The 26752-nt window shown below is 46.4% G+C and overlaps 1 long non-coding RNA gene across 1 annotated transcript; it reads left to right on the forward strand.

The window, feature by feature from the left end:
• The first annotated feature begins 31 nt into the window (after positions 1 to 31).
• LOC144299389 (uncharacterized) lies at positions 32 to 20067 on the forward strand. The gene is made up of 7 exons (XR_013366125.1): positions 32 to 148; positions 5654 to 5774; positions 14105 to 14169; positions 16262 to 16318; positions 17415 to 17500; positions 18101 to 18313; positions 19807 to 20067. It is a non-coding gene; the product is annotated as an uncharacterized LOC144299389 (long non-coding RNA).
• The last annotated feature ends 6685 nt before the right edge of the window (positions 20068 to 26752 follow it).

The following is a 26752-nucleotide window of genomic DNA, read 5'->3' on the forward strand; positions in this document are numbered from 1 at the left end:
CGCCGGACCCGGAGCCGCGTGCGCGGTGGGCGGCGACGGCAGAAGCTTCGGGAAGGCGCCCGCGGAGGCGCAGAGGCTCTCCGGGGAGGCCCCACTACCCCGACGGGTCGCCGAAGCCGGCGCGGGACACGCAGTCGTCCCCTGAGGGGTAAGCCGAGGCCGGGCCAACCCGAACCCCCGGGGCGGCGGTGCGCGCGGCTGCGGCTGCACGAAGCTCGGGGTCCGCCCCAGAGACCCCCGCACACATGCCCCGGGGTGGAGGCCGGGTCGGGGCGTGAGGGGGGCGGGGGGGGCCCGTGGGGGGCACCGTGGGGGGCGGGGGGACCGCGAGGGGGGCCGTGGGGGGCGGGGCGACCGCGAGGGGGGCCGTGGGGGGCGGGGCGACCGCGAGGGGGGCCGTCGGGGGCGGGGCGACCGCGAGGGGGGCCGTGGGGGGCGGGGCGACCGCGAGGGGGGCCGTCGGGGGCGGGGCGACTGCGAGGGGGGCCGTGGGGGGCGGGGCGACCGCGATGGGGCGGGGGGGCGGCCGCGAGTCCCCGGAGCCCTCCGCGCCGCGCGGCCACCTGCCGAGTCTGCGAGCGAGTCGGGGCCTCGAGGCCTTGGCGCCCGGCGGTCCCGGCCGCGACGTGAGGCGGGAAGGCGCCGAGGGCAGGCTCAGGCCCGCAGCCGCAGGTGCAGCCCCCGCCCCCGGGGCCTCCCGGCTCCAGGGAACGTCGTCCGTCCGCAAGTGGTTTCTCGTGCTCTGCGTCATGCGGACATTGTCGCCTCTTACACGGTTTCTTTCAGGTTTTATTTGCTCAATCGTGAGAGACACAGGGAGAGAGGGGCAGAGACGCAGGCAGCGGGACAAGGCGGCTCCTCGCAGGGAGCCCGTCTGGGACTCGATCTGGGACCCCGGGGTCACGGTCACGCCCTGGGCCGGAGCAAGACGCTCCACCGCCCGCACCCCGCGTCCACAAAGTTGTTTCAAATGTTGAACAGAAAAGTGTTCCTTTCGCGTCTATGCGTATAGTTGACTTTAGGTAACATGCCCCTCGTTGTTGTTTCTGAAGGATTCCTTTATTGCCGAGCGAGCGAGCGAGCGTGCGAGCAGCGGGCGGGCAGGGACGGCGCCTAAAGCAGAGCCCAGGGGGCGCCCGTCGGGGATGCCAGGCCCTGTGGGGCCCGCTCAACCCTGACACGGTGACCTGAGCCAGAACCCGGAGCCCCATCGTGCCTCGACCATTGAGCTTGAGGCGTGGTGATCGCGCTGCGGGCAGTTCAGGCGGTGGCAGGAGCTGCTTTTCCTTTTGGCGTCGGACCTGCAGGTCACCGCCCCGAGTGCTGGGATTTTCTGGATCTTCCCTCAGGCAGTGTGGGAAACAGATGGTGAGCACATAGGCCTCCCCCTTCCCGACTGATGCTCTGGGCAGCTCTTCAGGTGGACCGGATGGTCCCAATGTCAAGGCACCACGGTTCCGTTACAAATAACTCGATTTGCAGCTAAGGGCAAGTAACAAAACACAGCTTTTTTTTGAGCGAGGTAAAAATGGGATATCTTTGAAGTAATACATTCGGAGGAATTTTAAATGTCCAGCATTGAAAACACATGACCTTTAACGATCTGAAGAATCACCGTGGTTTTCCTTTTCTTATTAAGTTCCTCTTAATGTGACGGACATATTGGATGACAACGTGATTATTTCCATCCAAATGATCGGGATCCCTGGGTGGCGCAGCGGTTTAGCCCCTGCCTTTGGCCCAGGGTGCGATCCTGGAGACCCGGGATCGAATCCCACGTCGAGCTCCCGGTGCGTGGAGCCTGCTTCTCCCTCTGCCTGTGTCTCTGCCTCTCTCTCTCGCTCTGTGATGTGACTATCATAAAAAAAAATAAAAATAAAAATAAATCCAACCAAATGATCATCGCCTTAGCGTCACGTTAAAAGTCAGAACGTGCCACATCCAATGGTGTTGACAGCAACACCAGAAATGAATACACACACACGCGCACATGTAAGTGTGCTTAATGGTTGGAGAGGAGCAAACCCACGTACAGTGGACATTGGCCCCGGGATGTGTGCCAAACATGAAGTCACACTCATTTTTAATTTTAACGAGTTGTTTCGCAGGCAAAGCAGTGGGGCAGCCAACAGTCTGTGACTTACTTCTTTTTTTTAAAGATTTTATTCATTTACTCATGAGAGACCCGAGAGAGAGAGAGAGAGAGAGAGAGGGGCAGAGACACGGACAGAGGCAGAAGCAAGCTCCATGCAGGGAGCCCGATGTGGGACTCGATCCCAGGTCTCCAGGATTAGGCCCTGGGATGAAGGCAGCACTAAACCACTGAGCCACCCGGGCTGCCCTGTGACTTACTTTTAAAAAGACCCAAGGGCCGCGTGTGTGCTCAGGGCTGGGGGTGGGGGGCACATGTCCAGGCCCGTGGTTACCCCCCCCATCAGGCACTTGCCGCCTCTCCATCCTCACTAAGCCGAGGGTGTAGTTAATTAGCGGGAGGCTGGGGTGGCGTTGGACCCGCCGGCAAATCCCGAGGGGCTCTGGTGTCCTGTTACAGGCAAACCCACCCTGCGGTCCGGTCCGGTCCGTAGACTAAGGGAGCCTGGGCCTAACGGAGGCTGGGGATGTAACTGAATCAGGAACATCTTGCGCTCACTGGCTCGATGTCAGATATGTAAAAGCTTAAAAAAAAAAAAGATTTTTAGAAAACGTTGTAGCAGGGTTGGCGACGTCGTGCAATGGCATAAACAGGGTGGGACATTTGGTGTCACCAATCGGCAAAGTAACCTGTGCCACAAAATAGTTTTCAAAGCTTCTTAAAGTATTTTCTCATTCGAGGGGCACCTGTCTGGTTCAGACGGATGAGCACGGGACTCTTGACCTTGGAGTTGTGAGTTTGAGCCCCACACCAGGTGTACAGGTTACTTAACTAAACACGTGAACTAAATAAAAAAAGAGAGTTTTCTCATTTCAGGCTCCACCAGCTCTGTGTGATAGAGAAATGTGCAAGCATTTATCTCCAGTTTGCAGAGGGCAAATTTATCTCTGGAGAAATCCTGGAGCCAAAGAGAATAGTGCAGAAAGGGCTAGAGCCACAAGGCGTGACGGGGCCCCAGGGCCGCGAGGGGGTAAGACCTTCCCTGAGGAAGACTACAGAGGCAGAGAAAGACCTAGCTCCGGCCCCTCCCCATTCTCCTCCTGAACAGAGTCCTGCCTGTGGGCCAGAGAGCCTGGCCAAGGTTGACGTTGCCTTCCAGCCTCGTCCCCTCGTACCCACGGTGCCTTCAAAGATGGGCCCTGGAGGGGCCACTGAGACCCTGAGGAATTGAAGCGCTAGGGATGTGCATTTGACACACGCAAACATGGTGGCAGATGGAGAGGAGGTGGGGGGGCCTGCGGGGAGGCTGCGTTGACCAGCTGGTGAGCAGTGGAAGCCATGGAGAAGAGACGCCGCCAGGGGAGAGGAGAGGTCTACCGGGGAGCGCTGGCGGTCTCAGGCACTGAGTAGATGTGGGCGCCTAGTGGGAGCGGGAGCAGGACATTGTCACAGCCACGAGGGAGGTCGGGTGCCAGGACAGACCTCCTGCAAGGGTAGTTCTCCAACTTTGGCCTTCTCGAATCTTGTGGGATACTTGGAGGGCCTATGAAAATAGGGAGGTTAGGTCCCTACCCAGCAATGTCTGATTCCAGAGGCTGGAGCAAGACTCCACGTCCACGTTTCTAGCAAGTTCCTGGGTGATCCTAATGCTGCTGGTCCTGGGATCACACTTTGAGAACCACGGCCCTAGAGGGGCAGTGTGCTTTCTCGTGTTGACCCAAGTCCTAGGAGGGAGGTAGACACAGCAGCTGGGACGCAGGACTGCAGGTGCGCCAAAGGGCGGCAGCGAGTTGGGTCCGCGGTGCAGTGACTTCCCGGTGGGGTGCCCTCCTGAGACCTAGGCAGGTGCAGGGGAGGCTTGCCTTCAGAGCCACGCCCCCTCTGCAGTGCCACCTGTTTCTGGGGACTTCCCTTCCTCCTGTTGGGGAAGGGCCATGGGATATGTAGAGCCCAGCCCAGAGAGCGGGGAGGGACCTCAGTGGAGGTGCTCTAAGTGCAGGCAGCTCCTTCGGGGAAGGGGAGGTGCCACCATGGCGCGGCGGGCACGCTTCAGGTGTGCAGGGCAGCAGGTGCAGCCAAGCAGGGTGCAGGGACCGTCGGGTGTGCAGACGGAGGCTGCGTGGTCTCTGGCACTCCGGGCGGCAGCTGCCGGGGCAGCCCCTGAGTCCTGAGCTGCAGCTCGGGGGGCTGCGGCTGGACTGTGTCCTGGGCGGGTGCGCGGTTGGGAGGGGGGGCACCTGCCTATGAGTCTGCGCTCACTTCCTCCTTGTGCAACTGCACAAACAGTTCTCGAGGTGAACCGAGCTGGAGGGAGCGGGACGGGGGCTCCTCTGGCTTTTCTGAGGATGCTCAGGGAACATGTCCAAGTTCCTCTTCTCTGCCCGTTCCCTGCATGTAGGACGGTTGTTTAGTTGTCCCCGTTCTGGAGGAACATTCTCTGCTGGTTCCAGAAAGTAGGAGCCAGTCACAAACCTCGAAGAGGGCCGGGTTCTGGGCGGGATGTGCCCTGGAGGCTGATGCGTCGCCAGAGCCTCTTGCAGGGTCTCCTGTTCAGTTGCCCGGAATACCCTGACTGAGGTCGCCCTGTCCTCTTCCTGAAGGTTCAGCCTCCTGGGCACCTCAGGTGCATTTGCATTCCGCTCCCAGGCCCTCCCAGTCTCTGCAGCCCTGGATTCCTTTTTGAGATCCCTTGGAATGTTGCTCTGTCACCACCATGGGGGGTTAACCACAATGGCACAGAAACCAAAGGTCTCTGCTGCTTGTTAAACTCCTGGGCATGTCGGTATAGATGTGACCAGTCAAGAAATCACACGTAAGGGTTTTTATATTTTTTATTTTTTTAATAATAAACTTATTTTTTATTGGTGTTCAATTTGCCAACATACAGAGTAACACCCAGTGCCCATCCCGTCAACTGACCCCCTCAGTGCCCGCCACCCATTCACCCCCACCCCCCACCCTCCTCCCCTTCCACCACCCCTAGTTCGTTTCCCGGATTTAGGAGTCTTCCATGTTCTGTCTCCCTTTTTGCTATTTCCCCCTTATTTTTTCCCCTTTCACTGTTATTTATATTCCCCAAATGAATGAGACCATATAATGTTTGTCCTTCTCTGATTGACTTATTTCATTCTGCATAATATCCTCCAGTTCCATCCACGTCGAAGCAAATGGTGGGTAGTTTTGAGGCCACATTCATTTGTGAAGTACCACTGGCGATGGGCAATAAGTTGTAGATGCTGATAATTTATTTGCATAGCCATTCAATAACTGGCATAGTGGGTTCATTTTTTTTGAAATGATTTTTATTTATTCACGAGAGACACACAGAGAGAGGCAGAGACACGGGCAGGGAGAGAAGCAGGCTCCGTGCAGGGAGCCCGATGTGGGACTCGATCCCGGATCCCGGGATCACGCCCTTAGCCCAAGGCAGGCGCGCTCAACCGCTGAACCACTCAGGCATCCCAGGCATAGTGGGGTTCAAAGAACAATTTTAGATCGGGTTGCGGAGAGGGGAGACTAGAAGCCAAACACACAAAACATCCTTGCCTGTTCTCATTCCAGGGCAGAGATTGAGAGACATGTTGCCTCAAAGTCAGGACTCTTCTGCAATAAAACGTAAAGAAGAGCTCACACAGAAAACAAGCCTCTGAGTCCTACAAGAAATCAGGGAAATGGGTCACAGGTAATTTAACATTTTAAATCTCCCTCTTTCATGTTTATGTGTTTTTCGTGGCGTCTGACTTTAGGCAACATCAGTAGGAAGAGATCGTATTTAGAGGAAGTATTTACAAAGACAAGTGTGCAACCCAGGTGAAACTTACTCTGTTCAATATAGATTTTGGAAAGCAGATAGCACCTGGGTGTTTTGATAATTTGAGAAAGCTCTTATTCGTATCTCTATATCCTGCTGTGTTACTGGATCTGCATGTCCCACATTGAATATGTTTAACTCTGTATGCTGTATGATGTACATTTGTGATGTATTTCTGCTCTGCTAATGTGTGACTGACAGCTCTACACCATATGAAGAGAGGAGCAATTTGAAATGCCAGTCTGTATCACTGTGTCCCGCTTAGCTAGGCATTCAGGGTCCTCCACAGCAGAGCTTCTACTCTGTAGTCCTCCATTATATCTCCACATATACCTTTCTTGACCTAAACCACATCAATCTTCATTCCCCACATATGCCACAAACTTTCCCCCCTTTATGTGATTGCTCGTCCTGTCTATAATCCTGGAATGCTCTTCGTCCTGTCATTTCCAGCTCTTCAAGTCCTATCCAAAATTTGCTCTAAATGCTGTGTCCGTGCTTGGGGTTCAAGATGGCTGACTGAGCACCCACTTTTATATTCACCTTTCTCAAAATCCTAATGAATTTCATGAAAAAGTTTATTTAATAATTTTTTTTATGATAGTCACAGAGAGAGAGAGGCAGAGACACAGGCAGAGGGAGAAGCAGACTCCATGCACCGGGAGCCCGACGTGAGATTCGATCCCGGGTCTCCAGGATCGCGCCCTGGGCCAAGGGCAGGCGCTAAACCACTGCGCCAGCCAGGGATCCCCATGAAAAAGTTTATAATACCAAAGGTAAATCAATAGTAACAAAAAAAGAAACTTGATAAGTACTATTAGAAATTCTATACAAAGGAATGATTGACTTATTTCACTCAGCATTATACCCTCCAGTTCCATACATGTTGAAGCAAATGATGGGTATTTGTCATTTCTTATGGCTGAGGAATATTCCATTGGATACATAAACCACATCTTCTTTGGGGAATATAAGTAATAGTGAAAGGGGATAGAAGGGAAGGGAGAAAATGGGTAGGAAATATCAGAAAGGGAGACAGAACGTGAAGACTCCTAACTCTGGGAAACGAACTAGGGGTGGTGGAAGGGGAGGAGGTGAATGGGTGACGGGCACTGAGGGGGGCACTTGTCGGGATGAGCACTGGGTGTTATTCTGTATGTTGGGTAATGAACACCAATAAAAAATAAATTTAGTATAAAAGAAGTTCTATACAAAATCTTGTGTACCGTGAAAATGAATGTTTAATATACCTATGAATTCACTTGTCCCGCTTAATGTGCAAGATCTATATAAAGAAAACAGAAAACTTTGCTGATGGATGTAAACTAGGACCCGGATGGGAAGATTAAAGTGTGAAAGTGTCAATTCTTACAAAATAAATCCATGAATTCAATGCAATCCTAAAAAACTCAAGGATAATTTTCATGAAACTTGATAAGCTATTTCTTAGTACTTCTAAAAGTAAGGAAGTATAACTAGCCAAGTGAATCTTAGATGAGTGAGGACTGCTTACCCTACAGATATCAAAACATACTAAAGAGCTATAATGGATTTTTTTTAGTAAAAGATTCTGGCAAAATTGGCTATCCATATGCAAAAAAATAAAATAAAACTCTCGTTTATATCATATCCAAGAACATAATAATTTCCAGGTAAATTAAGGACTATATGTGAAGGATAAAAGTCCCAAGTTTTTTAGAAGTTTATATATGATATAAATATATCATATATGAAGTTTATATATGATATATCATATATGTGTGTTTATATATATATATCTTCATGACCTTGTGGTAGAAGGATTTTTACTCTCCTAGTCACAAAGGAGAACCTTGATGAAGTTGACTACATGACAATTAAGAACAACTGTTCATCAAATGCCAGTACGAAAATAATAAAAAGACAGAGAGGGTGAGGATATTTACAACACACATTAACTATCAAAGGATTATTATCCAGAAAAAGAGGATTTATAGATGAGTGAGCAAAAGGCCAGCGACTTAACAGAAAAATAGGCAACAGAATTAAACAGACACTTCTCAAAAAACAATAGAATACGCAAATATCTAATAAACATATGAAAAGGAGTTCAACTTTACTAGCAAGTCACAAAATTGCAAATTAAAACCACAAGATGATACCATTACACACCTACAAGATGAACAAAGTTTAGAAAGCTTTATCTCAAGTGGTAGCAAAGTTAGGAGGACACACAACTGCTGAGAATATAAATTGATACCAATATTGGGAAGCAGGTAGCATGTTTTATTAAAGTTGAAGATGAGCATACTCCTTACTTACTTACATGGTCTCATCATTTAATTGTTTATGATTACCAGAATCAACATGCGAGAATGTTCATCTCATCTTGTTCTTAAATGACAAAAGCTGGAAATACTCCATTCTGCCTCAACAGTAGAATGGGTAAAACGGAAGTGTAGTCATACAATGGAATATTGTACAATAATAACAACAACAACAAAATAATAACAATCAACAAACATGATAGTAAGTAAAAAGTGAAGTTACAAAATTGCATATAGCATGAATATTATATAAAATTTAAAAACAGACAAAACTAAACGATACTGTTTAGCAATGCTTCAGGCCATGGTAAAACTAAAAATAAAAGCAAGGAAATAAATACCATCAAGGTCAGGATAAAAATGACCTTTTTGTACCTGAGTGGTCATTATATGGATGCTTTTTTTACCATCATTTGCTAAACTGTACACATAAGATTTAGATAGTTGTTTATTATACCTCATAATCAAAGTAAAGAATAAAAAACCCAGAAAGTAAAAAAAAAAAAAAAAGAAAAAAGACCATGAAAGCCACTAGACGAACATACATGCTATTTCAATGGGTTGCTAAAAGTAATATTTCAAATTCAAATTCCAAATTCAATTCATTCAACAGGGAGTGTCAAAACTGGAAAGAAGGGATCGCCAAAGTTGACTGCAAATACATTTAAAACATCTCTATGGCCGCAGATACAACAAACAACTTGGAGAAAATATTCACAACGTCTACAAGACACAAAAGCTAATATCCATAGTATATGAAGAATGCCTACAAATCAATGTAAAAGAGATGTGGAAGGGCAGGCAATACACAGAGTGAAAGTTGCAAAGGATCAATAAGCATGAAAAAGTAATACATTTTATTAGGATTTGGTAAACTGCAAAATAGAAAAAATAATATGTAAAATATAGGGTCATTTAAAGTAATCAGAATATAATCATCTATAAAATACAGATATACAAAATGTATTAAGCTATAAAATTATCACAAAATCTAAGAACTAAGGAAGTCATTAAAGGCTAAGTCTCCTTCTGGCTTTACCATTCTTAATGTACAACTTATCCTCATAGTCTCAAGATGGCTGCTGTGTCCCAGACATTACACCTGGGTTCTAGGCATAGAGAAGGGAAGAATGGCAAGAGGAGAACCGTACATGCCAGCTGGATTGGACCTACACATCAGTAAACTTGTACCTTTCCTAGAAGCCTAATCTCTAGGATGACACTTCAACCTTACTGGCAAAACTGTGACATAGTTTACTCCTAACTCTTGGGATTTGAGGAGGAGCATATCTTTTAAATGAAGATATTTTTGTGCCAAACTAAAATGTGGTTTTGTTAACAAGCAAGAAGTGGAACATATATCTTGCTTGGTCAACTAGTGATGCTGTGGGAAGGAAGCACCGAGACTAGTCCTTGGTACGTTGAACATGCTCAATAAACATTAGTTAAAGAAATGGGATTTTTTTATATTATCATCTACACAATCCCCCAGAATGACAGTGAAGGGGGGACCAAGATGAGAGCCGAGCATCACCTACAGAGGAAACGAGGGCCCACGGAACAGAAGGCTCCTTGAGATCAAGGATGAGGTGGGTACAGTGATGCCATGCTTGCTGCCTGAGGTCACTGAAAACCCTGAGAGCAGAGTCATATACAAAGTATGAGATAGTTGTGATCCGTCTCTGGAATTGCGCTGTTCAGTGCCACCACCACCAGCCACATGTGGCTGTTTAGGTTTAGATTAAATAAAAAGTAGAACAACTAAGTTCTGCAGTCACATTTTGAATGTTCAGTAGTCACTCGTGGCTGGTGGCTTCCGTGGTGGATGGCGCTGGTATGGAATGTTCTTGTCGTTGCAGAAAGTTCTGTTGAGGATTGCTTGCCTAGAAGAATGGAGCCAAGGGAAAAGAGAGAAAGAGAAGGAGAGAAATCCCAATTTGCAGAAAAACAAACTTGTGCAGGAAAAGAAAAATAATCATAGTGTATGGGGTTCCTCTGTGAATAGCCTTTGCTAATCATAAGCATTGAATTCTGAGTTCCACAAATAGAAAGGACTTTCTGGGGAGGAAGCTGGGCTGAGATGAGGCGTATGTCTGGTAAGAGTGGGGGTTCGTAGGGAAGAGCTGTAAAGCCTCACATTCCAAGGTGGGAAGTTAACAGATAATGTCTGTGAGATATCAGAAATATCAGGAAAAAGTTACAGAGACATTTTGTTAAATGTGTACAGACAAATCATGAAAGGTTCAACTAAAAGAGTTAAAACGATGGTCTGTGTGGAGGGAGAAAGTAGAGGAATGGTGGGAACAGGGAGCATCAATTTAGGAACAAGCCTCACAAAAACTATTTGATTCTTAATGATATGTAGGTATGATTTGATTAAAATTATAAATAGAAGAGAATGAACTGCAAAAGCAGGTGCACCTGGGTGGCTTGGTCAGGTCAGCCTCTGACTCTTGATTTCGGCTCAGGTCCTGCTCTCAGGGCTGTGAGATGGGCTCCACGCTCAGCACGGAGTCTAGTCTGCAAGAGATTCTCTGCCTCTGGGTCTCCTTCTCGTGTGCTCTCATTCTCTCTCTCTCCCCCCCCCCCCTCAAATAAATAAACCTTAAAAAAGAAGAGGAAACTGCAAAGACAAAAGCTCTGTTACAGTGCCATCTTGTGCATCAGGTCTACTCTGGTCCCCAGACAGGATACTTCTGTTGTCTGACATTTAGGGACACGTTGTCTGAAACTCTGCTCCTGGCACCTAACTTCACCCTGCCTTGCTCTTGTCAATTGTGTAGGCTTATCGTCAAACTCCTGTTGGTTCATAAATTCCTGGACAAACTACTGTCTGATTTCAGAAGTGTCACAATATTTCAGTTTAATACAGAGTAAAGCATGAAGATTCCAATAAAATGTCGTAAAACGCTAATAATAAGGGACGCCTGAGTGGCTCAGTGGGTTCAGCGTCTGCCTTCGGCTTAGGTGTGCCTTGGCCTTAGTGCTCATCCAGGAGCCTGCTTCTCCCTCTGCCTCTGCCCTTCCCTTGCTCACCCTCTTTTTCTGAAATGAATAAATGAAATATTTTAAAATGGTGATTATAATTATTGCTAATAATATTGATTATTAGCTAGAATATATATCAAATAAAATAACTATTAAATATGATAATAAAAATAATAATAGCTAATGTTTATGGAGCACTTACTACGTGCAAGGCGTGTGATAAGAGCCCATCAATAGATCAGGGATCATTTATTCTTTTTCCACGGGAAAGGTCATACATAGGACAGAAATATAGACTGGCTCTTTCATGCCTAGGGGACAGAGTTCCAGGTTAGCATTCGAGTGTCTATGCTTATTTTTCTACTTTATATGGTTTTATCCTATGTGTCATAGAAAATGGGCCTGAATTCTTTTCCGATTTAACACCATCTTTTAAAACATAATGAAGAGTAAGTCAGTTCTAGTTTACATCTGCCAATGGAATGGTGTCCTATTACACACATATCCCTTGGTCATAAAACCTGTGAGAACATAGGAAGTGAACAAGGTTTAATTGGTTTAGATGGTTAAAAGTCCTGTTCAATTTTATTTACCACCGTCTGAATCACAGAAGGCGGAGAGGTACATATGTTTGAAATGTGGCAATGCTTCCTAACGTTTAGCTAAAAAAAGAACATGTTTAATTTTAAACCCATGTCAAGAAACCAGTGACCAAAAGGGGTTTTGCTTTAGTACAGAGGTTTAGAGAGAGACCAAGTCAGTGAAAATTGTCTTCAGATGGAAAATTGCTGGGTCAATTTTGTCAACTCAGTGTCATACACTCAGACTTACCTAATAGGGCATTATCTTCTCCTAGTAATTGATTTAGATTGTATCTGCTTCTGCTGTTTGAAAATTGAACGCTTTTGTGCTTGTGTTCACACTCTGCCTCTAGAAGCTACCTGGCTGAATTGTAAATCAGAAGCTGGGTTACCTAGGAAAGCGGCTCGGTATTGCTAGCAGGCAGCCTTACCCAGGGAGGGAGAAGATAATCAGTAAGGTCTCCGCATCCCTTTCTGGCTTAGTAACAGAAAAAGGATGGAGCCTATTCTCTCTATTTACGCTCTGTGGCCAGCTTATCTAGGGTCACATCAACCATTTCCCACTGTCATTTCTTTTGTTCATGATTTTAGACATTGGTTTTGCCAACTTGAGGTTTCATGGATTTTATTCCTTTCTTGCACCTGTAACTTACCTGTAGCTCACCTGGGGAGCTGTACAAGAGGGAATAGGTTTACCTCCATGAAAATGAGGCAAGTGACCTTAGGAAAGCAGCTACAGAAGGGTCACAGCCCCTCAAAGACATGCTTATTTTATCCTAGATTCTTTTGCACGAATGTGGTATTAAACAGGGTTGCAGGAAATGAGAGATGAAACCTAAACTGGAAGCCCGTATGCTGGAAGTTAAGTGCAATTCCATTACGTTTGAGTAGTTCTAAGCAAGCAGTCTGTTACCCTTTATCCTTTACTGGAATTGATGAACAGCTGCTTTTCAGGGGATCACTCAGTATATTTAGCTTCTGAAATTCGAGCGACTCAGGGTCTGATTGGCTGCCGCGGCCGTGTGGTCACCTGGAGACTGGGCATCGCGCTGGCTCTGCCTGGGGCTCTCGGGAGGGGAGAGTCTGGAGAGGCTTTGCTGCTGAGGAAATTGATGTGCTAGAGGACAGCGAAGGCTGCTTGGTGGCTTTTTCTCGTAATGTTCTTGCTGGAGACGTTCTGCAGCTTCCCTTGAAGTGTTTTCCAAAGCTTGGTATCCTAACTGGGGAAATCGCGATGGGAACATGACTAGCGAAGTCTGTGGCCCTGTCGCCCTCCCGGGCCCTACTCGCATCTGCCCTGTGCTGTGAGGTTAGTCAGGCCCTGGACTATCCCCTGGTTGCTTGACCCGGTGGACTTTCTCATTTAACAGAAAAAAATCTCAAAAATTTTTGCCTTTTTTTTTTTTTCTAAATGTATGAGTATGAAAAGGGCTCTAAGATCTGGCTTCCTATATATTTATCCCATCCTACTGGGCCTCATCTGCCTCAGAAGGGGCGGCGGTTTCGCTAGCTTAACAAAACTAGCCATGGTGGGGTATTGGTCTACACGGCAAATATCTTTAGGCAATGAAAGGGACAGCTGCTCCAGGTCATCATCCACTTTTATCAAGCACGTCCCACTCTCTGGCATCAACCTAAGAGGCCCCGGGAGACCCTTTCCCTAGCTCCCGAATTAGAAGCTTAGACCCAAGGCCCACGATCTTTGATGCGCTTCAGTCAATGGTGTAAACGTGTCTTGTTTTTCAGGTTTGAGGAAGGGCTACAGACACAAAAGAGAAAAATCCATACAAGCCAATGGTGTTTAGGAAAAGAATAACCCCATTGCCTTGAGGTTTCTATTTTTCTTTTAAAGCTACTGACAGATTGTTTGTATGTGTCTGATTTCAAGTAGGAAAGCATTTTAGAGACCTACGGCACCCTCGTAGCATCCTGGTGCTGGCCCAAAACTAACTTCTGGAAGCCGAGCTGACCTCCCTTTAACTAATACTTTGCTTAAAAGTGTTTTTCTGCAAGTATTTAGCAATTTAAATAACGTTTCTCTGGATCCAAACTCTCGCTTTCTTACCTCCACTTCCTTTCACAACTTGAACTAAATTGATCGTGTAGCTAGAAGTAGCCATACCTGGCATGTTGCTGAGGGAATCCAGAGAAAGGCATTTGGGGCCCGAGTTCTTTAGACCTGTACTCAGATCTCTCCTTTCATTTAGCCTACAAAGATCTAGGGATGTGTAGCGTGGATACGTCTTAAATTCTTTTTTTCTGATGTTCTGATTTCAGTCCGAGGGTAGATTCTAATGTATCTTTCATTTGTCTGGAACCTGAAAAGTTTGTAGGTGCCACTACTACTCAGGGAAAATGGCAGCTGATGAAGAATATGAGGAGGTGGTGGAGGTAAGATGAGAAAAACGGACTCTGACAGCCAAGTATTTTATGTAGCGACAATCAAAGCCGTACTGTAGGTGAATCAATCATTTGCAAAATAAAATACATCATCTATTATAACTTCACAAAGCATCGTTAGGAGAGCATGAGAAGGGAATATTTTACGTTCAGTTTTACTGTAATTATGTGGGATTTAGAATTGCAAAGAAATAATCAGAATAATCTGAAAATCAGAATAATCACGATTAAGCGCTGACACAGTTATAAATTAAATTGCCTTCCCTCTGGTAGTAATGCCAGTAATACTTTGTAGCCTTCAACTTAAAAAATTCCCTTGTTTTTCTTAAAATAACGGTGTTCAGTGGTCATTGGAAGTTGTCCTTGGTGTTAGACTTGAGTGATTTAACTAGATGCCAAAAAAATGGAAGGGGCTATTTTTCGGCATCTCATCCTCGCCATTTTGTTCCTATTACTGACCAGCAGTTGCTTAACTGCTAGACTCCCTGCCTGGGAGTGTTCACCCAAGGTCTCCCTGACCTCAGAAAAGATGTCACAGAGAATGGAATGGTGGCAAATCTGGGAAGATGGTCAGGGAAGAGTTCAAAACCAGGAACTAGCTTTAAAAACATCTGTTAGGGGTCTCAGACATCTAAATAAAATCATACTATCACTCTTGACTCCAGTTGAAATTTGGACAGAAAGGAAAAGAAGCAAGGATGCACTAACCAATTAGGGACATAGCTCTAAAAACTATGTGGGATTTGGCACGTAAGTTAATGCCAACCATTTGGGTATTGTTGCTTTTTTATCAGCTTATTTCTAAGCTTCATCTGCCAAGGGTGAGAGTCCCACAAAGGTAAAGTTGGATAGCTACCAAAGGACTGCTTTTCCCTGGGTGCTAAGAAAATCCAAAATCGTGAATCCTTCACTCTGATGTAACATCCCTTCTCAAGTCACTGACAATGCTTTGTATGGCCAGAGGCGGGGTTCTCTGTGGCTCACCACCAAACAGCCGCCCCCAAGCGGCCAAACGCTATTTCCCATGTGATGAAGGCTGAGCCCGTCATGGAGGAACCCGGTGTCCTGCAGGAGCCCAGGCATCTCTGGCTCTGCCTAAGGACCCAGATGGGTATTGGGGTCGAAGTTAAGAAACGGTGCGGGAGCAGGGGAAGCACAAGACGGGGGACCCTGGGCGAGTCCCTGCTGATGGACTAGAGCTGGTGGCCTCGGGGCAAAGGCCAAGTAACTTGAAAGAGTTGGCTGACCCGGGGGACAGGCGGGACCCTGGCTGCAGGAGGTCTGGTCCTTGGCTTTCCCCTCTCCCCGAGCGTCTTCTTTGGTGGCAGAGAAGGGACACGTGAAGCATAGAACGAGGTGCACTGTGTGGCCTGAGAGAGCGAGCCGAGTGGCCCGCGTGCCTGTCCCGGGGGCCTGGGTGGCGGGGCCGGGACTGCGGCCCCCCGTGTCTGCGGCCACCCGACCGCACCTGCTCCTGCGGCGGGCGGTGACGCCGGGAGTACAGAGTGGCTCTGACCTTGGGTGGGGCCTGGGGCACCTTGCAGGTGGCGGCCTGGCCTGCCCGCACCTTGTGCCACCCGGTCCCTGCCGCCCTCATACCCGGCCTCGGGGCTCCGTCTCCTCTCCCCGGAGGGCCACTCGTCCCCGGGACATCTGGGGGCCTTGGGGACAAAGGTGGTCTGGGTGCTGCGTTCCTCTGGCTCTCCTCTCTGTGCCGCCCTCTTCCCCGGCCCTGTGACCACCGCCTTGTTGGTCACAGCGCGTTACCCGAGGTCCTTCCTGTGCAGACAGCAGCCTCCCGCATCGTCCTGCCGCCTCGCTGCGAACAAGGCCCTGGCTCCCAGAAGAGGTTTTCCTGGCCTCCAGGGAAATTGCCGCCCATTAACGATGCACCCGGGGAGCCCCTTCCTCCCCCTGCACCCCACCCAGGCTGGCGGCCCTCACGGGACCGCCAGCCGCCCCAAGTCGCCTGGGCTCAGATAATGCCCCTCCCCGCGGGAGGCACGCGGGAGGCGCCCCCAACTGCGGGCAGTGGACAGGGCCGCCTGCTGTGTTCTCACGCCCGCTCTGCCTCTGTTTGCAGTACTAGGTGGAGGACGCCATATACGAGGAGGTGCCGGGGCAAGTAAGGGCCAGACAGGTAAGGCTGCCTGAGGTGCACGCTGAGGCCGCCAGCACCTGCCACGGGCTCCCGGGGCTCTGAGCTGGCACGCGCGGGGTCGGGGGGCAGCGACCGTTCCTTGCCTGCGCCCCACAGCTGCGGGAGCCGGCGAGAAATGCTGCCCCTGACAGGCCGTGTCCCTGCTCTTGCTCTCCAGCACACCCAGGGTGCTTGGGCATCATTCCCCACCATTCGTGGGGCGCTGTTGGCGCAGTGGGTGCTAATTGCAATAATGCCAGAGGCTGCCAGCACGTGGTACCCGTCGCAATCCCAGGGCCTCGGACGGGTGACTTGCAGGGTGACCAGCAGCTTTGTCGTAGAGAGCTGTAACCTGTTGGGTACCATCTCTGCCTTTGCCCCCGATGGTGCAACGAAACGTTACTGAGGTTTTAGCACAAAGCCTTTCCCGTGAATATTCCAAGGTGGAACTTTTTTTAGGGTGAAAAAGCTCACTCATGCTTCCTTTCTGGATAGATCTGTTTCTCTTGAGCACGGCACACAGAGGATGGCTGTCACAGGGCTTGGAGCTGCATGAGACCTAACATTTGCAGCTGCTGCCAGTCGGTTAGTTTCTCCCCATCCCTGTTTGCCAGCAACGGCAGCAGAAAGCAGCCCATCAGCAACGACCTGATGACACCAGGGGAAGTTGTCCCAGATGTCGGTTTCCTTGTTGGTTCAGCTTCCCTTTCCATAAGTGATGCAAGGACTCTTGCTTTGGTAGAGATGATACTAGCTGTGAAGGAAGTCCTGCCATCACATGGATGGACCAGTTGCCTGCTTACCATTTTTTCTTACATACGGTACTTTTAACCTTGGACCAGACCTAAACTTTGGCCTTAGTTTCTTCTGTACACCCTGGCATAAGAAACCGTAATTTCCCACCTACTGCACGTGTACGACTGTTACAAGGATGATTACCCCCTTATGTTGCCGTCCTTATCCTGGTCCACCTAAGCATTTGTTAGCATAAATGGCACTCTAGTTCACATTAACTAACTGACTAAGCCAAAAGGATGGTAGTCACTTGTGATACTGATGTGATTCATTCCTTTAAAGTTCATTATTCTTTGCCTAGGACTGCAGGGGAGAGGCCTGAAGACCTGTGGAAAAAGCAAGCAGGTTTTTCATAGACTCATTTAGAGTTAATATGAAGTCAACAAGGTGAGCTTTATTTGATCTTCTTAATTGTTTGTTCCCTGATGCCAAGTTTGCTTTGGCTCTACCCAAACGATTTGAGAAGATTGTAAATGTTTAAGAAGATTGTGTTTCAGGATCCCCGGGTGGCGCAGCGGTTTAGCGCCTGCCTTTGGCCCAGGGCGCAATCCTGGAGACCCAGGATCAAATCCCATGTCGGGCTCCCAGTGCATGGAGCCTGCTTCTCCCTCTGCCTGTGTCTCTGCCTCTCTCTCTCTCACTGTGTGCCTATCATAAATAAATAAAAATAAAAAAAAAGATTGTGTTTCTGAGTTTTATCCAACCTGAAAGTGTTTGGGTTCCTTCCTACCAATGGAATTTTAAGGCACTGTAGCAAATGAAGAGGGAGTGACCTCTTGATTCCACACCCTCCTGAGCAATCAGCATTCAGATTTCTGTAACGTGATGTATACAGTACATGGCTTGCCGCCTTGGTCTGTTTCAGACATGTTGAAGCACCCCTAGGGTGCAAGTCTGACTTGAGGTCAGGATAATGCGTATGCAACTAGATCATGCCATCACCATTTTTATTTCCATAACCATTGGAACTGCATGTCTCATTTTCAGACAATAACAGAAATCTTTGAAACTACTACCACAAGGACGACCACATTGGACTATGAACCATCAGGACCTTCCAAACCGGCATTGGTGTTGCACAGCCAGTACCAGCCAATCCAGCGGAGAGGAAGAAGGTTATCTGGAAGAAATTGGATTCTTTGAAGTTCATGACCTGTGTACATTGTACACAGCCAGAAGATGCAGGACCTCTTTGGCCCGGTGAGTTTCTAACATCTTGTGCCAATCTGGTTTTATTATAGAGAAATTACTGATCTCCAGTGACTCTGTTTTGGGCGCCAGCTAGATTGTTCTTCAACCTTGTAGGAGACAAAAACTTATCTGCAGAAACATAAGCTTTTGTGACTCTTGAATCTTCCCTTCATGTAATTCATTTGCACCATTGCAGTTTCAGAGAAACCTCCTTACTGAAATCATTCCCACAAAATAAACAGGAGGCCTATTATGAGGCATTTATTGATATTTATTCACAGTTTTCTGGCTAATCTAGAATCCTGAAGTCCTAAATACAGATTCAACTGAAATCCATTCACAGAAGCTAAAGAACACCTCTTTACACTGTGTCTGAGCAGGATGCCCCTTAAGTAGACTAGTTAAAAATATATAAAAAGGTCTTTAAGAGTCATATAGGGAAGAAGAACCTGTAGTTTAGAAAACCAGGGTCAGGTGCATAATCACCGCTGCTGAAAGTCCCCGGTCCTTAACTTTCCATGTACAGTTACGGTGCGGCCAGAGAAATGGACACACACTCCTCTGTTCCCTCAAATGAAGGCTTTGTCAAATTTCCCTCCAAACTTAGACCTCTCCATTCAGGGAGGTCTGAGGTAACGTTTTCCAGAAATTACAGTGAAGACACGGACACTCCCAAGCAACATTTGGGCCCTCCCAAGCAACATCACACTAGAAAAAATCCTTTTGCCCCCAAAGGGCCCTGTCTTTGCTGGTTACTAGGCATCTGCAGCCCCTACTGGCAGAGGGAGAGGCCCCCGACAGCAGTACAACAGGCCCAAAGCTCTCTGCCACTTGCAACCTCAGCCACTGACCATCAAAAACTTGCCATGGGCAGTATAGAGAGGTCTGACACACATGCACAAAGATGAACCTAAATCCACATGCCTTTTGGTCAATCAGAGGTTCTGCTCCTACAGATTAGACTGACAGCTCTTAGTGTTTTATTTATTAGAACTCATTGTATATGTAGCAGAAATAATAAAATTGCATTCCTTTTCAAAATACTCCATAATTCAGACTTGCCATTAATTCAGCTGGTGTCTCAGCTATCCAAGCCATCGAGATTCAGCTGCAACGTCAGCATTGAGTATTTTTGCATTGTGTTATCAATCAAATCTTTTCAATTTCTATATATATATTTTCTAAAACTGTTGAGGTTCAGGCTTTTTATGTGTGCATTCAGACAATAAAAACTTTGAATCATATTAGGGCATTTTCGAGACCATAGCTTGTAATAAAATTTCTACTGTCTTAAGTATCCAATCATGTTAGGAATAACAAATAACAAATCTATTATAATTTTTGCTGTGAATCGAGTAGGGGACAAAAAGAAAGCTGTTATAACTGATAATTGTTGGAACTTGCTGGATTTTTTTTTTTTATCACAAGGGGATGAATGCATTGCCTGAAATTTCTGCTACCGTCTTGTCAGGTTTTAGGCTAATCTCTGCTATTCTTTTCAGAATAAATATAGGGAGAACTGTGAGAAAGCAAAAGGACAGCCATATGCCATCACGACGGATACACCAGAACTTCCCCAAATGAAGAAACTTCAAGATCGAGGCGGGACAAGATGGTGGAAGAGTAGGGCCAAGTCACCTGTCCCCACCAAATTACCTAGATAACTTTCAAATCATCCTGAAAACCGATGAATTTGACTTGAGATTTAAAGAGGGAACAGCTGGAATGCTATAGTGAGAAGAGTTCATTCTTCAGGTAGAAAGATGGGGGAAAAAAAGAAAGAAGAGGAATCCAAGGGAGAGGAGCCCCACCAGGAGTCGGGCTAAGGCCCCAGCGAGAGCCCCCAGGGCGGGAAAGCCCTGTCCTGGAGAAGCAGGAGCTGCACCAATCTTCTCGGACAGAAAGGAGGTCGCAGGGAGTTGGAGCAGGATCCCAGAGCAGTCGGGATGCCCTCAGGCTCCCTGGGACACTAACAGAGGACCTGCACCCCAGGAGAGCACCCCACACCCCGTGGTCGAGCTCCCTAAATGGCTGCAGCACGCGCCCGGCTGGACCCAGAGCAGCTCGGAGGCGGCTGGGGAAGAGGCTCCGCGTGGAGGGGGCTGTGCGACCCCGGGAGCAGCTCAGAGGCAGCTCCGGCAGAGGCTCCACACGAAGGGAGCTGTGTGGCCGGGAGTGCAATTCCAAGAGCGCAGGCCCGGGAGCACAGGGCACCGGGGACACAGCCCAAGATCCGGCGCTCACCCCCGAATAGGCAGAAGCCAGGAGGGCACAGGACAGCAAGAATACTCCTGCCACCCGGCGGCCCCGAGCTGTGCAGATCAGTGACTCCCGCCCCTGGAGCATCCAGGCCCCTGCAGACTGAGAGCTCCGTAGTTACTGTGGAAGCTGACTCCAGGGCTGGAGAGCTGGCCGCCACCAGTATTGTTCCTCCTGGGGCCTCCCAGGATAAACAACCCCCACTGAGCATAATCACAGGCTCACAGTGGCCTCACAGGATAAAAAGGTTAAACAACTTTCACTGAGCCATGCACCAAGCATGGGGGCAACTCCCCCAAGTGCTGACACCTGAGAATGAGCACAGCAGGCCCCTCTGCCAGAAGACCTGCTAGACGGACAGGGGAAAAACAAATTATTGACCAAGCAGCACTGGAAATTTCCAGGGGAAGTTGAGGGATTTACAGTATACAGAATCAGAGGTTACTCCCTCTTGTTTTTTGTTTTCTTGTTTTCTGTTTTGCTTCCCCCCTTTTTTTCTTCTCTTTTTTCCTTCTTTTTTTTTCTTTTTCTATTCTTCTTTCTCTTCGCTCTTTTTCTCCTTTTCCCAATACAAATTGTTTTTGGCTGCTCTGCACTGAGCAAAATGACTAGAAGGAAAAACTTACATCCAAAGAAGGAATCAGAAACAGCCCTCTCAAAAAAAAAAAAAAAAAAAAAAAAAAGAAACAGCTCTCTCTCCCACAGTTAAAAAATTTGGATTACAATTCAGTGTCAGAGAGCCAATTCAGAAGCACAATTATAAAGCTACTGGGTGGCTCTCGAAAAAAGTATAAAGGACTAAAGAGACTTAATCTAGATGTAATCAGGCTGAAATTAAAAATCAATTACATGAGATGCAACCCCTACTAGAGGTCCTAACGACGAGGGTTAATGAGGTGGAAGAACAAGTGAGTGACATAGAAGAAAAGTTGGTGGCAGAGAGAGAAACTGAGGAAAAAGAAAAACAAAAGATCATGAGGATAGATTAAGGGAAATAAATGACAGTCTGAGGAAGGCAAATTTATGTTTAATTGGGGTTCCAGAGGGCGCTGAAAGGGACAAAGGTCCAGAATATGTATTTCAACAAATCATAGCTGAAAACTTCCTAATCTGAGAACGGTAACAGGCATTCAGATCCAGGAAATAGAGAGATCCGCCCCTAAAATCAATAAAAACCGCTCAACACCTGCACATTTAATAGAGAAGCTTGCAAATTCCAAAGATAAAGAGAGGATCCTTAAAGCAGCAAGAGACAAGAAATCTCTAAATTTATGGGGAGAAATATTAGATTAACAGCAGACCTCTCCACAGAGACCTGGCAGGCCAGAAAGGGCTGGCAGGATATATTCAGGGTCCTAAAAGAGAAGAACCTGCAGCCAAAATACTTTATCCAGCAAGGCTCCCAATAAGAATAGGAGAGAGAAAGAGCTTCCAAGATAGGCAGAAACTGAAAGAATATGTGACCTCCAAACCAGTTCTGCAAGCATATTAAAGGGGACCCTGTAAAAGAAAAAGGAAGTCCAAGGAAACAATCCACAAAAACTGGGACTGAATACATGTCATGATGACACTAAACTCCTATCTTTCAATAGTAACTCTGAATGTGAATGGGCTTAATGACCCCATCAAAAGGCGCAGGGTTTCAGACTGGATGAAAAAGCAGGACCCATCTGCTTGCTGTCTACAAGAGACTCATTTTAGACATAAGGACACCTACAGCCTGAAAATAAAAGGTTGGAGAACCATTTACCATTCAAATGGTCCTCAAAAGAAAGCAGGGGTAGCCATCCTTAGATAAACCAAAATATATCCTGAAGACTGTAGTGAGAGATGAAGAGGACACTACATCATACTTAACGGATCTATCCAACAAGAGGACTTAACAATTCTCAATATATATGCCCCGAATGTGGGAGCTGCCAAATATATCAATCAATTAAAACCAAAGTTAAGACAAACTTAGATAATCATACACTTATACTTGGTGAGTTCAATGTAGCGCTTTCTACATTCGATAGGTCTTCTAAGCACAACATCTCCAAAGAAACAAAAGCTTGAAATGATACACTGGACCAGATGCATTTCACCGATATCTACAGAACTTTACATCCAAACGCAACTGAATACACATTCTTCTCAAGTGCACATGGAACTTTCTCCAAAATAGACCACATACTGGGTCACAAATCAGGTCTTAACTGATACCAGAAGATTAGGATCATCCCCTGCATATTTTCAGACCATAATGCTTTACAAGAAGAAGAAGGTTGGAAGGATTTCAAACACATGGAGGTTAAGGACCATCCTGCTAAAAGATGAAAGGGTCCACCAGGAAATTAAGGAATAATTTAAAAGATTCATGGAAACTAATGAGAATGAAGATACAACCATTCAGAATCTTTCGGATACACCAAAAGCAGTCCTCAGGGGGAGATACATCGCAATACAAGCATCCATCCAAAAACTGGAAGGAACTCCAATAAAAAAGCTAACCTTGCACCTAAAGGAGCTAGAGAAGGAACAGCAAATAGATCCTACACCCAGCAGAAGAAGAGAGTTAATAAAGAATCCAGCAGAAGTCCATGAAATCAAGACCAGAAGACCTGTGGAACAGATCAACAAAACCAGGAGTTGGTTCTTTGAAAAATTAATAAGATAGATAAACCATTAGCCAGCCTTATTAAAAAGAAGAGAGAGAAGACTCTAATAAAATCATGAATGAGAACGGAGAGATCACTACCAACACCAAGGAAATACAGACGATTTTAAAAACATGAGCAGCTATACGCCAATAAATTCGGCAATCTTAGAAGAAATGGACGCGTTTTTGGAAAGCCACAAATTACGAAAACTGGAACTGGAAGAAATAGAAAACCTGAACAAGGTGATAACCAGGGAGGAAATTGAAGCAGTCATCAAAAACCTCCCAAGACACAAAAGTCCAGGACCAGATGGCTTCCCTGGGGAATTCTATCAAACGTTAAAGAAGAAACCATACCTATTCTAACTAAACCTGTTTAGAAAGATAGAAAGAGATGGAGTACTTCCAAACTCGTTCTGCGAGGCCAGCATCACCTTAATTCCAAAACCAGACAAAGACCCCACCAAAAAGGAGAATTATAGACCAACATCCCTGATGAACATGGATGTAAAACTCTCAACAAGATACTAGCCAGTAGGATACGACAATACATTAAGAAGATTATTTACAATGAGCAAGTGAGATTTATCCCTGGATGCAAGGCTGGTTCAACACTCATAACACAATCAATGTGATTCATCATATCAGCAAGAGAAAAAACAAGAACCATATGATCCTCTCAGATGCAGAGAAAGCATTTGACAAAATACAGCATCCATTCCTGATCAAAACTCTTCAAAGTGTCGGGATGGAGGGAACTATCCTCAACATCTTAAAAGCCATCTACGAAAAGCCCACAGCAGATACCATCCTCAATGGGGAAATACTGGGAGCCATTCCCCTCAGATCAGAAACAAGACAGGGATGTTTCCAGTCTCACCACTGCTATTCGACATAGTCCTAGAAGTCCTAGCCTCAGCAATCAGACAACAAAAAGACAGGAAAGGCATTCAAATTGGCAAAGAAGAAGTCAAACTCTCCCTCTTCGCCAATGACATGATACTCTACATAGAAAACCCAAAAGCCTCCACCCCAAGATTGCTAGAACTACAGCAATTTGGCAGTGTGCCAGGATACACAATCAATGCCCAGAAATCAATGGCATTTCTATACACCAACAATGAGACTGAAGAAAGAGAAATCAAGGAGTCAATCCCATTTACAATTGCACCCAAAAGCATAAGATACCTAGGAATAAACCTAACCAAAGAGGTAAAGGATCTATACTCTAAAAACTATAGAACACTTCTGAAAGAAATTGAGGAAGACACAAAGAGATGGAAAAATATTCCATGCTCACGGATTGGCAGAATTAATATTGTGAAAATGTCAATGTTACCCAGGGCAATTAACACGTTTAATGCAATCCCTATCAAAATACCATGGACTTTCTCCAGAGAGTTGGAACAAATTATTTTCAGATTTGTGTGGCATCACAAAAGTCCCTGAATATCCAGGGGAATTTTAAGAGAGAAAGCCAGGCCTGGGGGCATCACAATGCCAGATTCCAGGTTGTACTACAAAGCTGTGGTCACCAAGACAGTGTGGTCTTGGCAGAAAAGCAGACACATAGATCAATGGAACAGAATAGAGAATCCAGAAGTGGACCCTCAACTTTATGGTCAATGAATATTGGACAAAGGAGGAAAGAGTATCCACTGGAAAAAAGACGGTCTCTTCAATAAATGGTGCTGGGAAAATTGGACATCCACATGCAGAAGAATGAAACTAGACCACTGTCTTGCACCATACACAGACACAAACTCAAAATGGATGAAAGATCTAAATCTGAGACAAGATTCCTTCAAAATCCTAGAGGAGAACACAGGCAACACCCTTTTTGAACTTGGTCACAGTAACTTCTTGCAAGATTCATCCATGAAGGCAAGAGAAACAAAAGCAAAAATGAACTATTGGGACTTCATCAAGATAAGCTTTTGCACAACAAAACCAACAGTCAACAAAACTAAAAGACAACCTACAGAATGGGAGAAGATATTTGCAAATGACATATCAGATAAAGGGCTAGTATCCAAGATCTACAAAGAACTTCTTAAACTCAAGAGCAAAGAAACAAACAATCCAATCATGAAATGGGCAGGAGACAGGAACAGAAATCTCACAGAGGAAGACATAGACATGGCCAACAAGCACATGAGAAAATGCTCCACATCACTTGCCATCAGGGAAACACAAATCAAAACCACAATGCAATACCACCTCACACCAGTGAGAATGGGGAAAATTAACAAGGCAGGAAACTACAAATCTTAGAGAGGATGTCGAGAAAGGGGAACCCTCCTGCACTATTGGTGGGAATGTGAACTGGTGCAGCCACTCTGGAAAACTGTGTGGAGGTTCCTCAAAGAGTGAAAATTAGATCTGCCCTACGACCCAGCAATTGTACTGCTGGGGATTGACCCCAAAGCTACAGGTGCAATGAAACGCCAGGACACCCACACCCTGATGTTTCTAGCAGCAATGTCCACAGTAGCCAAACTGTGGAAGGAGCCTCGGTGTGCATCGAAAGATGAATGGATAAAGAAGATGTGGTCTGTGTATACAATGGAATATAACTCAGCCATTAATTAGCCATTACCCACCATTTGCTTCAATATGGATGGAACTGGATGATATTATGCTGAGTGAAATGAGTCAATCGGAGAAGGATATGAGACCATACATATGGTCTCATTTGGGGAATATAAGAAGGATATGAGACCATACATATGGTCTCATTTGGGGAATATAAAAAATGGTGGACAGGAATAAAGGGGAATGGAGAAAAAATGAGTGGGAAATATCAGAAAGGGAGACAGAACATGAGAGACTGCTAAGTCTAGGAAATAAACTAGGAGTGGTAGAAAGGGAGGCGGGTGGGGGCTGGGGGTGACTGATTGACAGGCACTGAAGGGGGCACTTGATGGGATGAGCACTGGGTGTTATTCTATATGTTGGCAAATAGAACACCGATAACATACAAATTTATATGAAAAAAGAAAGTACAAGATCAACTCAGTGAGGTGGGTGGCATTGCTAAAATAAAGGGGAGGGAGAGGTGGAAAACATGCTCACCACTGGGAATTGAGGGCTTTAACAGGTGTAGAGGAAACGAGTCAGATTAGTCTGAGACAGTCGAGAAATCTAGAGGAAGCTTTGGCTATAGATTATGTGGCTCTAAATGAGAACCCCCCAGAGATTTCCAAAAGCTTGGCTAAGTAGGTTAGCTTAAGAGATGATAGGAGATGGGAAGTTTGAATTCACTGTGGTCCTCCACAGAGGAGTGCAGGGAGGCTGGAATTCCACCAGGAAAGCAGATATACAGCGAATGCAGGTGCTCCACAGATCTTTGGGGATCATAGTTTTCTACTATGATAGTTTTCTACTATGATAGTTTTCTACTTTCTAAGAGTGCAGAAACTTCACTTTGCGGCACAGACGTTGAGTCATTGGGTTAATGCTGTTTGGTTGTAAGATAGCCTTTAATCTACTCACATTGGCACACCCGTCACGAATGCTGTGCTTGATTTCTGCGGGTTAAGTATCGA

The sequence above is a fragment of the Canis aureus genome, chromosome 27 (genome assembly GCF_053574225.1).
Source record: "Canis aureus isolate CA01 chromosome 27, VMU_Caureus_v.1.0, whole genome shotgun sequence".
In the NCBI taxonomy this organism is placed as follows: domain Eukaryota; kingdom Metazoa; phylum Chordata; class Mammalia; order Carnivora; family Canidae; genus Canis; species Canis aureus.